Source organism: Delphinapterus leucas, chromosome 9, assembly GCF_059928025.1.
Source record: "Delphinapterus leucas isolate spDelLeu-1000000601 "Yukka" chromosome 9, BTC_Dleu_Yukka2, whole genome shotgun sequence".
NCBI lineage: Eukaryota > Metazoa > Chordata > Mammalia > Artiodactyla > Monodontidae > Delphinapterus > Delphinapterus leucas.
This window is the reverse complement of record NC_143137.1, coordinates 82,242,846-82,254,369: the sequence shown is the minus strand read 5'-3', so window position 1 is coordinate 82,254,369 and position 11,524 is coordinate 82,242,846.

Sequence of the window (11,524 nt, the reverse complement as noted above, 5' to 3'; positions counted from 1 at the left end):
TTCAATAAAACATCCAGCTTAGAAAAAATTAATATATAATTTTGTTGTTTAATTTTAAACTTATTCTACCCAGCAGCTTTCTATTTATACTCCATATTTTCAGGTATGCATGTCTCTGAGTTATACTTAAATACCACTTTTTTAATACTTCTTCACAGTCACTTGATTCTTTGTTTTAATTGTCTGTGAACTTAAATTATGTGAAGGGAAATCCTTGTACGACTCTATTCCTTAGCTCCAAATGTAGGCTCCGTTGTCTCTCTGTTCTCTGCTTCCTCAACTAGATTTAATCTCTGTTCATAAGCGTAGCCTCTCTCAGGATTCTATGGTTCACCTTGCTTCCAACTTAAGTCTGGAAGGCTGCTTCACACCTGCGTCACAACTTTAGCTGAAATTACTTTAGTCTCAGAAACATAGAAATTTCCTTAGAATAGCCATAATTTAGGAAATATTGTCTGTTCTTAAAAATCACAGATGATCACCATAGAGATTTACTCTATGAATCCTCTTATTTTTTCAGTAAAAATTGTACCTGTAAACTCAGTCTTTTTTTGCTTCAAAAATAGTCTAATGGAGTCAATTTTATGCTCCCCTCCTTTTGCAATTCAACATATATTTTTAAAAACCATTTACTATAAATATAAACCATTTACTATAAATATAAAGGACCAAAGACATTTACAACACTGATTTATGATCTAATGTCTGGGGAACGAATCCAAAATTAACTATGAGACAAAGATAAATGTAATAGAAAACAATATAAATACAAAGTTCTACAGAAAATGATGGTCAACATTCTTTTTCCTTTGTAATTTTCCTTGAGTGATGCCATCCTTCCTTGTAGCTTCAACTCTGTTTGTGGAGAGCCCCTCAGTGATTCCTGCACCGGCTCTGAAGGCTCTTACACGAATCTCTTCCTGGTTTTGTATCCTGTGATCTCATATTGGTAACCATGGTGGTGGCATTTATGCCATGGAAATGGGTATAATTTCTTTGGTTTTTCTTCTGGAGACCTAGTTAAAATGTTCACCAGAGCATCACTGATCTTAATTCTATCCTAATTCAGGTTAAGACTTGGTGAAAATAATTGTACTTTTCCCCCTTGGTTTTTAAAATAAACATACAAAAATCACATTAATTTAATGAGCTATGGCTATGAAAAATAAGCAAAGTTAAGTTTTTTGGAGAAATGTTCTCCATATATTACTACAAAAGAGACAGGTAACTGCATGCAAAGATAAATTGTATATTTTCAAGTCTGTGTCAGCTGTCCCAAGGAAGATAGTTTCTAATTGTTTGCAGAGAAATGAAACAATTGTTTCACTGTGAAGGATGAGAGAAAAGGAGAAAGGAATTGTCTTTTCTCTTCCTCCAAAATCTGCCTTCATCCTCTCAACCATCAATTACAAAAGTAGACATAGAACCTTACCACTCATAGTGTGATCTGCAGACCAGCAGCATGGACACCTCCTAGGAGCTTATTAGAAATGCAGACCCTCCAGAGCAATCTTATTGAATGAACAATCTACCTCTTAACAAGGTACAGGTAATTCATACACGTATTAATGCTTGAGAAGCATTGGAATCAAAGAGACAGAAGCATGGGAGAGGTAAGGAAAGGAAGGGGCTCTGATGGGGGGTAAGGGGATGCGGGGTTAGGCCAGAGGCACATCCATTCGGTTGTCAGGCCATAGTACGCTGGATTCTCTACAAAGGCAGGCACAACAGAGGACAAACTTTGGCTTTTTTAACAACATTTTTTTCAGATGACTTTTCTATCCCCTACACCTGTGGTTGCTTGTCCCCCGCCTCCCAGCACCTGTTAAAAAAGACAGTGATGCTGACAAGATAATTCTCAACTACTGCTGAGAAAATTGGAGAAAGTTGTTGTTGTGACCCTGAGGGCGAAGCTCTTCATTTTTTCACCAGGCAGAAAATGTGGATTAAGGAAAAGCATATTCTTTCACTTTGGCCCTGTTTTATACAGAGCTGAGCAAAGCCAAATGAGACTGACCCAAAAAATCTGCTCTAGTAAGACAGCACAATTGAACAGCATCCAGGCAATAATATAGAATCCCAGAAAGTCAAGCTTTTACTTATTTGATGCTGACAGCCAAAAAGAATCATGTTTTTGTTCTCGTGTGCACTTTTCTGCACTATATAGCCATATCTCTAGGTCACTTATATATATGGAAAAAGCACTACATTGAGAAATAAATGTACTTCTTAGTAACAAAATATGTGACCTCTTTATGGCTGTCAGTTCCATCATCTGTAAAATGGTTGTGTGTGACAGCTCTTGGGACCACCCTTGTCTTCCCACCTGCTTTATACTGTTCACCCCAGAGTATTCTCATCTGGAAGAGCCATTTACTAAGAACATTTGTCCTCCGGCTCTAGCTGTTTCAGTGTGTGCTGACAGCGTGTTCCCCTTGCCTTAGATTTTAGGGATTCTTGAGCCTTACATTTGTTAAATTTGTCAGAAAGATTTTCTCAACTAAATTGTGCACCAGTATTGTGTATAATTCTACATATGGGTGTTATTTTAACCTAATCTTAATCATTGATTTTTCTTGTGATAAAGTGATGTCCTGAGACACTACAATTGTTGTTGGTACAATTGGTAGTTACTAGAAATTCTGATATGCTGAAACCATATAATCTACAGAGACAAATATCTATAAATAGGAAGACAAAGCTGGAAGCCCTCATTTATAGACATTACTCTAATATTTCCTACCAAAATTTATCACTGACATTACAGATCACTTGAGTCTCATAGAGCACCTATGAATGACTCATTATAATGTAACAGGGCATCAGAGATTAGAATATTCTACTTACTAACTCTTATTAATGTTAAATTTCTTAATATTTGTGTGCCTTGGTTTCATCATCTGTAAGAAGGTAAATAATAGTAGTGTATTTTTCCTGGGCTTGCAGATGAGAATTAAACAAGATAATGCATATAAGCAACACTACCTGGCAATTAGTGAGCATCCCATTGACGTTAGCTATATTGTCATTTTAAGTAGTAGTAGTAGTAGTATTTCTCTTATAAATACATAAATAAAGCACAAGGTGGGTAATATTCTAATCCATTCAACAATTATTCAATATTTAACCCACATCTAAATATCAAGGGCCTTCTTAGTTTTGACACATACATGCAATACAAACCTAGCCTCAGTGTGCCCACTGAGTTGAGAAACGATAAGCGTTCATTACTCTTCTACCACGTTAACCTTATTGACCCCTAATAGTATTTTCTCACTTCAGATTCCTTTGAGAAGCAGCCAGGGCACCCATCAATCAATTAAAGTAAGTGTTTGCCCCTCATTTCTCCCTTCTTAAATATATCCTCAAAAGCAAAGAGCAAACCACGTTTATTTCATTATTTGCTCCATTCACTTGCACTCACATCTAACTTTAACTTTGCTCTTCCATAATTTCAACTCTCAGAATCAATCAGCGGGTTCCTTTTTGCATGGCCATTATGTTTCCCACCTCTGAAGCTCCAGAAATGTCCTTCTTCCTCCACATCACCCTGTGTGAATTCTATTCTCCACAGTCCATTTCAAGATCTTTCTGCAGCAAGGAACCTTCCCCGATTACTATAGTAAAGTCTCCGTTTTCTCAACTCTTACTCCTTAGGCAGTATGGGCCAAAAAGTAAACGTGGTTTTCAGTCCCAGTCCATTAATGTGCTAGCCGTGGTGGGAATGTCTGGGTTTGTTTTTCCATCTGTAAAATTCATATAACAATGCCTACCAGATCATTGCTGCTGTGGTAATTAGGTGAACTACTGAATACATTGGACTTACAGCTAATAGAACACTCATAGAGCGAAGTAGATATTTTAATCACGTTCTCTTGTTGCCCTTGTAATATAAATTATTTGATTGTTGTTTATCGTCTTTTACTAACAGATATTTAAAATTTGTCTTAGCTTTCTCTTGTACAATTGAGATGGGGTTATTCATTTCTCACATGAAGGTAGATGGTATATTAATATTTTAAATCGTTGGTTGATGATAAGATTGAGTGTTCTAGTTACCATAATGGATTTTCAAACCAATAACTGTTCACGTTCTGAAATCTGTATTACAGTATATAGTATCAATTCCCTATTCATTAGATATTAGAGTTTAAAAGGACTTACTATATACTATCTAAAAGGGAAGATGCTGTGTGTTTATTAAGCACCTGCTATATAGTCAGCAATGTCCTAGATACTAAGAATAAAAAATGATTAAAATGAAAAACACACTGTAGCTGGCAAGAGACAAAAATAAGAGATTAAATGTTAATAAACAGGGCTAATGCTATGACACATGTGGACAAGCCATGTGGAACAGCAAGGAGGGATAAACCAACCTGGGAAAGTGGAAGAAAGCCTCACAGAGCTGCAATTTTTTTCCTGAAAAAAAGTGTTGCAAGGAAGTCTGCAAAAAGGTTTTTAGGATTTCTCTTGATGAATTTAAAAAAGAAAAGAAAAAAAAATTCTGGTAATCTCAGAAAATGTTAAGCACTTCTCCTGCTGTTCTCTGGCTGTAAATATATTTTTCTTGACCCAGCTACTGGTTTTGGTGGTGGTAGTGGTAGGCATGGTACAGGCTAATGCTCTTTATTCAGAAATGAATCGGTCTCTTATTCCTTCTTTCCCTTCCTCAAATCCATCTTCCATAGATATTTTTATCCACAAATGTCCATAATTACTCTGCTCCTGAGAAGACACTTGGATTTTCCTCCATTTTCAAAGCCTCAACGACAGCTTCTGATGAAGCCTTCTCAAGGGAGTCAGTCCAGAAACCATCTTTCCTAGCAACACTTCGTTTCCCTTTTTAACATGGCAGAGGAAACAGTCATCTGGGGTGGAGAAGGGTCCATTACGAAGAGCTATAAGAGCTCCAGAATCACTGCTTCAGGGCTGACCCCAGTGCCTTAATTAAAGATTTGAAGTCCTATATAACGTGCATTGTAATTTCACCCTTCTGAAAAAGGATATTTTACCCCACAATCCATTTTCTAAGTAGTTCTCACTCACTTGACAATTTGTTTCTAAGTGCAGGATGAAACTGCATCACTTGCCCAGTAAATAAAATCAGGATTAATTAACTGGATTATTAAGGCAGCTGGTCTTTACAAATTGTTGGTCTCTTAATCATGTCACACTATATATTCACTAAGGTTATTGTGGACTCTCAACCATAAAGGCTGCTTGCATCCTCAGTTATTTACAGCCCCTGGCCATGTGACCCCAGCCTGTCTTAAAAGCATTCACACAACACTGTCATTAATGGCTCTTGGATTTTTATCCATGACTGATTTAGTTCTCAGTATTGAAACCTAAGCCACTTCCTCCTCTGGCTATTACTGCATAATAAATCCCTCTTTCTGACAGTTTCTGCATATTCTAGCTCCAGGACCACCCCTAGGGCTCTCTACAAGCCACCTTTGACCTCTTTTGGTGTCCCTTTTTCCCTTCTGGGGCAGGCCACTCCAACAATTCTTGCTCAACCTCAGGGGATGAGTGCTCTCATATCACCCCTGCCTTTTATTTCAAAAGTACACTCCAGGAGGAACCATTACCAGTTGTTTATACCTCTTTGTGAGTGAAAGTCAATACTTAAATCTACCGGTTACGTGCTCTTTTAAAAATATGTCTTTGGCTCCTAGTTGCTCTTTCTGTTTTCTTTGTTTGCATTCCTTGCTCTCAAAAGTCCTCTGAAATACAGCCAGAGATATTTTGTATGGAATGTAAATCACTAATGTGATGTCATTACCTCCATGACTTTTGTATTCCTTAGAATCAAATCTAAACTTCTCCCCGTGGTCATCAGGACCCACGTGACTTTGTTTCTCTGCCTTTGGAATACAGTCTCATCCTTGTCTTCTCTTCTTTCACTGAGATCAAGCCACTCAGGTTTTCTTTTCTTTGCCTCAAATCTGCCAGAATTATTTTTGCCCCAGAGCGTTTACTAGTTTGTCGCTCTGCCTGAAATGCTCTTTCCCCCTGATCTTTGCAAGATTTTTTTCACCTGTCTTTAATTTCCTTCATAGAACTTATCTCAGCCTAACTTTTTTTTTTCTTTTATCGGGGTATAGTTGCTTTACAATGTTGTGTTAGTTTCTGTCGTTAGTTACAACGAAGCGAATCAGCTATATGTATACCTATATCCCATCCCTCTTGGACCTCCCCCCTCCCACCCCCCCTTCCCACCCATCTAGGTAGGTCACCACAGAGCACAGAGCTGAGCTCCCTGTGCTATACAGCAGGTACCCACTAGCTATCTGTTTTACACATAGTAGTATATATAAGCCAATCCCAATCCCCCAGTTCATCCCACCCCCACTTCCCCACTCCCTGTGTTCACATGTCCATTCTCGATGCCTGCATCTCTATTCCTGCCCTGCAAATAGGTTCATCTGTACCATTCTTCTAGATTCCACATATATGCATTAATATACAATATTTGTTTTTCTCTTTCTGACTTACTTCACTCTGTATGACAGACCCATCCACGCCTGTACAAATGACCCAATTTCGTTGCTTTTTATGGCTGAGTAATATTCCATTGTATATATGTACCTCATCTTCTTTATCCATTCATCTGTCAATGGACATTTAGGTTGCATCCATGTCCTGGCTATTGAAAATAGTGCTGCAGTGAACATTGGGGTGCATATGTCTTTTTGAATTATGGTTTTCTCACGGTATATGCCCAGTAGTGGGATTGCTGGGTCATATGGTAATTCTATTTTTAGTTTTTTAAGGAATCTGCATCCTGTTCTCCATAGTGGCTGTATCAATTTACATTCCCACCAACAGCGCAAGAGGGTTCCCTTTTCTCCACCATCAGCCTGACTTTTACATAGCTATTCGTGTGTTTGTTTTACCTTTTCCATCCAGGAAGTAAATTTCACAACAGCAAGGATGTTGCTTTGTTACCTGCTATATCCTCAATGCCTAAAATACTGCCAGGCACATAGTTAAGTGCTGAATAAATACTTGGTGAAAGAATTAATAAATGGTATTTCCAGTAGCAAAGACATAGTGATAAAATAGTTAATACTACCTGATATTCATTTTACATCAGGTAAGTTTTGAGCACTTTACACAAGATCTTCACTTTCTCATGAGATTGATATTATCATAATGATGTCAGACCTGTAAAGTTAGGTAGTAGTAACCTAGAAAATTGAGTCTAGGCATTCTGACTCCATGGCCTGGGCTAGATGTTACCCAGAGTCCTATAAATTATATTATGAAGGCTGCTGTGTATGAATGTTTTTGTAGTGAAAAGCCTCCTTGGTGAGACTCTAAGTAATGAAATATAGAAGATGCTTAAAGTTTGGAGCTAGACTCTTTGGGGCCTTTAGAAAGTTATTTAACTCAGGGCAAGTATCTAAATGCATTAGACTCTCAGTTTTGCCATTTACAAAACAGACTAATACCTTCAGAAGATCCTATGAAGAAAGCAGATAAGTATGTATAGTGTGTACCTTTACATAGGAATGCTCACAGAAAATGCTCAGTAAATGGTTATTTTTAAGAGGGTGATAATTGTAGTAGTTTTCTGGTGCAATAGCTGTTGACTGTTATGAGTTGCCTAGCACATAGTTTACGTTCTTTACCAATATGAATTCAGCCATGATTTACCATGCCTGGAGCGTTGCCAGGAGAGATCCAATGGGAGGCTATAGAATGGGAATACCGAGGACGATTATGATAAAGGACGAGTTTGTAACAATGTAGATGACAGCTAACATCCAGGGTGAGTAAATCTAAGCTCCAGGAGAGCCAGCTTCTCCCAGCAACTCAAGGTTACAAGGTGAATGGAGAAGAAATTCAACTTGAGGAAAGAATGAGTCAAGACCCTACTCTTGAATTGGGAAAATAGAAGTTCAGGGTCAAACATGAAGACCCACAGGTGCATAACATGATAATGATCATCAGAATGTCTGCTGGACAGTGGCAGGGGGCTAAGAAAATAGGAGCAACAATAAAGATAACAAATCCTCACTGGAGCTTCTGAATGAAGTGGAGTGGTCTTATAACAGCACGTAACAAGAGCATTAATTCAACTAATAATAATATATAATCCTGTGGCAGGAATGTTATGAACACTTTATGTATAAATACGACTCTAACCTTCACAACAACCCTGTGAGTTGCTATCATTATTATCCTCATTTTTCAGATGAGGCACCCAAGGTACAAAGAGGTTAAGTAACTTTCCCAAGGCCACTCAGTAAGCAACTGGCTGCTGGGAGTCTGCATTACAGATGATTATCCTGGAAAATCCATGGATATGGGTCCATTGAGCCACACAACCCATCAAGGCATGATTGGAACTATAGGTACAAGTATTGAGAAGAAAGATGGTTTCCAAACATTTAAAAAAATAAAATTGCAACAGAACCTAATGAAATTGTCAGTTTTTAATTAAAATAAACTTTAATAATAATTATGTGACATATTCTTCAAAAGATACTTAAATGTTTGAATAGCAGCACTATAATGAAACTTCTTCCATCTCCAATTATGTAAGTACATTTCCTCACACTTTCATATCTAAAAACAAAAATTAGAAGTAGCATTTTGGTTCAATCTTGTTTCATCCAAGGTAATTTAATTAATGAAAGAAAAACATGCTACATCCATCTCATATACATCTTCATTTAAGATTTTTTTTGTTTAGTGATTTTTATGCTTTTGAGCTTTTACTATGCGTCAGGTACTATAAGAATTCCACATGTATTAACTCATTTAATTCTCATAACTACTACATGTGAAAGATATTATTATAATTCCAATTTTAGAGAAAGCAACATCTCATCAAGAGGAACATAACATTCCCAGGCTGTATCATTTTTAAGTGGAGAAGTTGGAATGGGAACTTGAAGCAGAAAATGAGACTCATTTTGAATTAATAAAAAAATTGAATATAGCTGGCTTGTGGATCTCGATGTGCATGATCTGTGGATACAACGCACATACAACTGCATCCATTAAAATATCACTGGGAATCCAATGAATGTCCCAGGCAGATGTGGCTTGGGTAGTACCTCCTCAGTTTTTTTGTTTCCCATGGTTGCTTTTCCTATTCACAGCTTACAACTGTGAGTTCTCATCAACTCAAAAGATACTTTGAAGGTCCAAGTTCTCTGTTTGATGAGCCATGATGCAGCAGAGAAGGGAAGTTGATTATTAACCATACCCTCTCCACCCCCGACCCACACAAATCAGTGAAAGGGAAAAAATTAAACAAGATATTGAAAAATATCCAGAGAAACAATAGGAATGGCTTTGATTTTTGTAATAATTCCATCGTATATCCATTTGACAATGCAGAAATCATTACATTCTTGATCTCATAAAATGTTTGGATGGCATGTTTATAATTCAGAGGAAAAAACACTTAAGGAATATAATTCACCCCACTTTTGTACTTGGGGGTTGAGAGAAAACCTTACATAGGATAAATGGTTTTAATGTGTTTGTTATAATGTCATTCTTTAATAGCACTTTATGTAAGTAACACTCAAGCATGGCAACATAATAGCCCTGAGAAATATACAATTCAACCTGTGTGGAAAGTATTATTTTGTGAGGTACATAGACAAATACATTAGTCACTAGAGTGAAGATGGCATTTTCTTATCTTGGAGGTAGTTCTTCCAATTCTCAATACCTGTGCACTATGAAAGTAAAGTTGTTATGAAATCATAAAAATTGAAATATATACCAGAGGCCCCTTAGGAAAAACAATTCATTGACAGTGAAGTTCACTAAACGGCACATACACAGAATTTGTTGCAATTGGTTTTGATTTTGCAGAGGGGCTTGTATTTTTGTGCAAAAGGTGATTGGATAAAATGATGGTGAGATAAATCTTATGAAAAAAAATATGTTTCACAATAGTCTTCCACAAATTTGTCACCATGCATAAAATTCAAAGAAATTCTCAATGCCACGGGTTAAGTAACCATTTTACTTAGTCTGCTTTTTCCTTGTCTAGACTGAAGTTTTCAATGGACTTGACTGTGCTGCAAAACAAAGCTGCGGTGTCTCTCTTGACTTTAGCCAGAGAGCAAATATAGGAAACTGTGATCCTTTCCTTAAAAAATTTTTTCACTTAGGTAGGAGGCACAAAGCATCAGAAATGCATTAAAATTATAAGAAATGCATTTAAAAAATTTTAAACTAAGGTTAAGTTCAAATAGAAGCAAGGGAGATACTGAGAAATGAAACAATTAGGGAGTAGTGCAGGATCATCAGGTTGGAAGATTTGTTGAGATTACTTTTATTTTTTGTTGTTTCTTTTCCTGTGGCTTCCTTTCCCTCACTTTCATAAAGGTTCATTTATCTTGGTAAGGTGTTATCTGATCCACTGACTGCAGGCTCCCCAGCCTAGACCATTGGCATTTAACTTGTCAAAGGACACAACTTAAATATTCCTTCCTGTTCTAGCAATAGGTCACTTTTTAAATAAACAAATATTAAGAAATTTATTAATACTTATTATATGATATGTTCTGCCCTAACACTTTACTGGGATGAACTTGGGCAGAGAACTGAGGCAGAGAGAGATTCGATAACTTTCCCATGATAAAACAGTAGGACTGGATTCAAATCCTAGCAGTCTGGCTCCAAAGCCCAAGTATTTATAAACTATACTTTTTTTTTCCCCACTGTGGACACAAGTCTGAATAACTGTCCACAGACATGAATGGATGTACCATGCCTCTTAAAGAGAAAACAAACATGAATTTTCTTGCTGTTTATAAAACATCATAGAAATACACACAGAAACTGAGAACATTGGACCCTTCTGGGGTAGGACTTGCATAAAGGAGAGATAGTAGTGCAAGGAGATTTCCAAGTATATCTTTCTGGAAGTTTTGAATTTTGAAATCCAGATGCATTACTTTCACACACAAAAAAAGGATAAATAAATAAAACAGGGAAAAAAAGAACAATTACGAGAGTCAGTAGATTCTACCATGCCAACAAGAAATTGTAAACCCAACATTAAAAAGGAAAATTAAAGACATCCTTGGGGAATTCAACATGTTTTATTTTGCCAGGCACATGATTTCTTCAATATCCAATTAAATAATACTGTGCTAACTACATTTTCTAACAGAGTGAACATTCACTGTAATGACAGTTTCATCATGCTAAAATCTATTCACAAACCTACACTGTGAAAAAAAGTGCATTTCTAGGAAATTTTATGTACAAATGGAAAACATATCAAGTCATCGAACTGTCAAACTACACAAAATAAAACCAACCAATCAACCACCAACATTCAGTATACGTTAACAATATTTTAAGAAAGAAAATTTTCTTTACATTTGGCAGTTTTGTTCAAGAGGGGCTCTATAATTTTAAAAGTAAAATAATAAAAGTATATACAATTTAATAATGTTCAAAATAGAAGATATTAAATAGCACAAATAATGTTACAACACTAAATACCCTATTGTCAGTTTGGGTTTACATGAAGCAA